Source organism: Myotis brandtii, unplaced genomic scaffold, assembly GCF_000412655.1.
Source record: "Myotis brandtii unplaced genomic scaffold, ASM41265v1 scaffold397, whole genome shotgun sequence".
In the NCBI taxonomy this organism is placed as follows: domain Eukaryota; kingdom Metazoa; phylum Chordata; class Mammalia; order Chiroptera; family Vespertilionidae; genus Myotis; species Myotis brandtii.
In genome coordinates this window covers 1,451,144-1,454,867 of record NW_005365229.1, presented here as the reverse complement: position 1 = coordinate 1,454,867, position 3,724 = coordinate 1,451,144, and the positions used below count along the sequence as shown (strand labels likewise).

Here is a 3,724-nt window from a genome sequence, read left to right as displayed (position 1 = left end):
AGAGAGAGAGAGAGAGAGAGAGAGAGAGAATTGAGAATTTCTGGGAGTTTGAGCCCTGCTGTATATTAAGCACAGGCCTGACTCAGAAAGCAAGACCAGTTCATCCAGTAACTGCACCCCAGCCCAGCCCAGCTGCTGCATGGAGAAACGTGGTTTCTCTTGGCAAATTAATTGCATCTCTCCTACCAGTTCTAGACACAAAGAGAGCACATGGGGGAAAAGTGGAGATAATGACAGGTAACTGCATGGCTATCACACTGAATGATATTTGGGGTGTTGGACAGCAGAATTGTGGAAGGGAGTAAGGAGATCTGGGGGGCTTCTGGGGTGACCTGTGAGTTGGGAGTGCTTGGCACCCAAACTCCTGCCACCGTCTGAACCTCCAGTTTACCAGCCACACCTGCACCTGCACAGGTTTGGAAAGGAGTGTTTCATGGGCACTGCGAGCACAGGGTGGTTGGCAGCTGTGCATGTGGTCTGGGGACTTCTGGTTTGATCAGCTGACCTGCTCATGCATCCGGTTGGTATAAAAAGAATGGAAGAGGCCGGGCCACTTCCTTTTCCGCATTCTATCTCACACAGCTCGGAACCGGATCTTTCCTCATGGCCTGAGAGGATTCTTTCCTCCCCTCAGATTCTCTCCCCTCCTAGAAATCAGCAAAATTAAACAGCACAAGGGTGGGGACATGGTATGTGTTATTCCCATGAGCTGTCTTTGCTGGCATGCCCACTGGTCTGAAGCAAGCCTTGTGTTTTAACCTGAGAAAGGTCACCCTTTGTGGAGATCACCTTGAAGCCCCCCAAAGCTAATAGGGTGGAGAACAAAAGGCAGCTGACATTAATTGTTCTCTTTATTTATATCACTTAAGCAAGCGGAGGCAGGGAAAGTCTTCCAAGCTGATTATGCCTTTGGTTTATTCTGAGACATATTTTTAAGCTTTGCGGACTTCTTAAGCAGTGAGTTTTGAGGGAAAAGAACTCTGCAATGATACGACGACTCCCATGCAAGCAGTGGGGTTCGGTCATGGTGTTTGGAAGCACAGCACCAGTAGAGTAGCCAGGGGGCTTTATTTATGGGCTTTGCACGCACTCACTTCTGTTTTATCAAGTGTCGGATCACTGGGAAGACCTTTATGTCCCCCTCATCCATCCCCCCAGGTGCATACTGCCCATGTGTGTGTTTGTCTATTACACAGCACCCAGCACCCAGCACCAGAAAGAAATGCCACAACCTTTTGGAAGCAACAGCACTTCCACTCTGACAGTTTGGGGCCATGGTATTATCCTAAAACAAAATAAAAAGCAAACCAACAAAAATAGTTACAGTTAGAGCAACCAGATTATTCCCTTGTGTTTCCAATTAATTTTTCTTCAGTTTCATGGCCTCTCTCAGGGAATAACAGGTATTCATTTGACTGAATGTCCACTAGAGAGGTAAAAATGATGCTCCAAAGCCTAGCTGGTTTGGCTCAGTGGATAGAGCGTCAGCCTGTGGACTTAAGGGTCCTGGGTTCGATTCTGGTCAAGGGCACATGCCCGGGTTGTGGGCTCAGTCCCCAGGAGGGAGCGGGCAGGAGGCAGCCAATCAATGATTCTCTCATCATTGATGTTTCCATCTCTCTCTCCCTCTTCCTTCCTCTCTGAAATCAATAAAAATATATTTAAAAATAATTATGCTCCAAAACTGATAGGATGCTGAGAAGACTGGGCACTAAGAATAATGATATTTGTCATAGAGATGGTACTTAATTTTTCAATACAAATCTTCTATTGTACTATTTTGAAACATAAAAGGGAGCTTTTAAAAAAATCCTAGTGTATTATCTATGGCAAATGCTGATGTTTTATTATTAATTTTTTTTCCAGGGAAAGGCTTATGCTGGTGGGAAATAATCTTATTTGCACTGTTAGAGAAAATTTTGAAAACTATGTTTTAAAGTGCATTTTTGCTCTAGCAGAATCCCAATGTTGCTTAATGTTCCATTTAGAACACAAAGATTCACAGCACAGATTTAATAAGAAAGTAATTTAAGCTGCAAGACGAGGAGGGCAGTGATATTTGATGAACAATATAGGAGCTGGCTTTTCTCCTCATTTTCATTCCTTCCTTCACCTCCCCTCCTTCCTTTTCCTACACAGCCTTCCTAGTAAGCCATGTGATAGGAAACTTTCTCTTCCGGGGACATTCCAAAGAATTGGAGCCCTTCTTTGAAGGTCTTAAAATAGCATTTTTATCTGAATGAATTGCATTTCAGCTTTAAATACCAGCTCATTTCTGATGATCTCTGTTTAGAAGTTGCAGGATGTTTCTGTTGAGACAATACCGATTACCCTCCTTTATTCTGTTACCAAACTTCTCCGGGATAAATACTGAAGTCGTTAAGCCCCGAGAATAAGCTTTGCAAAGTGTCCTTACCCTCCTTAGGAAGAAGCTCCCAACATTGGGGAAAGAAGGCGCCACTGTTGTGTAACAGTTCTTAAAATACCGTCTTGTTAATTTCTTTCTATTGTACAGGACGTTATGCAAACAGTGATAAATGAAATGTATCTTTCTTTCCACCCCCCAAAAAAGCTTCCTCACAGATTGGCCTCTGTTACAGCGATGCGCTCTATTCAAAGCCGGGGTCCATTGTGCATGCACACTGGTGTTCATTGGTTCACGGGGCATCTGGGCCTCAGATGTCGGGAGAGACCGTGGGACCAGAGCACTATTAATAGTGAGGCTTATCTCGTCCAGAGCGTAATCACTTTAGCACGCTCCAGAAAGACCCAGTGTGCAGCTCTCTGCCCACCCTTGCCCGGGCAGGGTCCGCACCTTCCAAAGGCAAGCACGGCCAAAAAGAACTCCTGAAGAAGTCATTACAGAAAAACAAAAAAATGTCACCAGAAATTGAGTCTTTTCTGCTTGACAGTGATCCGGGCATAGACTCCCCACTTAATCCTCGAAAGCAATTTGCCTATAGTTACAGCTAACAGGAGGTGATTAGGGGGAGCTGCCCGTCACCATCTAACACCCAGCACCTGGTCAACCTGGGCAGAGGCCACAGAATCAGCCTGTTTCCCCTTCGCTGGCCACCTCTGGGTGCCTCAGCCCAGCCCTCAGTTAATGACGGTGTCAGGCACCTGCCAGAGCTACTGAGCAGCAGCTGTTACCACTTATCCAGCTCCCTGTGCAGCAAGGAAAGCCAGGAAGGATGGAGAGAGGGCCTGAGGGCCAAAACCAAAGAGATAAGCCAAGATAGAGGGTCTCTCCCAAGGAAGTTAGGGGGCACCGTGCTGAATGGCCATCGGGGGTCTGGGGACAGAGGCATGCGTTGTGTAGTTTCCCTGTCCTCTATAAGGACCATGTCTCAGGTACTGTGTGCAGCAGGGGTGTGAGGAGCGGCAGGCTGGGTGTGAGTAGGTCGGTGGTTCCCATGCATGAACGCATCCCATCAGCAAGCCCCGGAGGGCTCAGTAGAAACACCTCGGTTCCCATGCAGCAGATCTGGGTGCAGCCACAGGATTTGCACGCTAACAAATGCCCGGCAGCTGTGGCTGCTGCTGGTCCAGACCTCACTGGAAACCTGTGGTGTCCTTGGCAGGCTTGGCCTTTGCTAACTGGGAAGTGTACCCCAACCTCCCTGCTGAGCACCCTTGTGTGGCTCCCCCTTATCGTCAGGAGAAAGTCCCAAATCCTTGAGTGGCTTCCTAGGCCCTTTATCATCTGGCCACTCCTTCTCCT

The 3,724-nt window shown here is 47.3% G+C and overlaps 1 protein-coding gene across 1 annotated transcript in view; it reads left to right on the top strand.

Moving 5' to 3' along the window:
* The window catches only part of RBFOX1 (RNA binding protein, fox-1 homolog (C. elegans) 1), a 2,191,581-nt gene that overhangs the window by 1,896,329 nt on the left and 291,528 nt on the right, over positions 1-3,724 (top strand).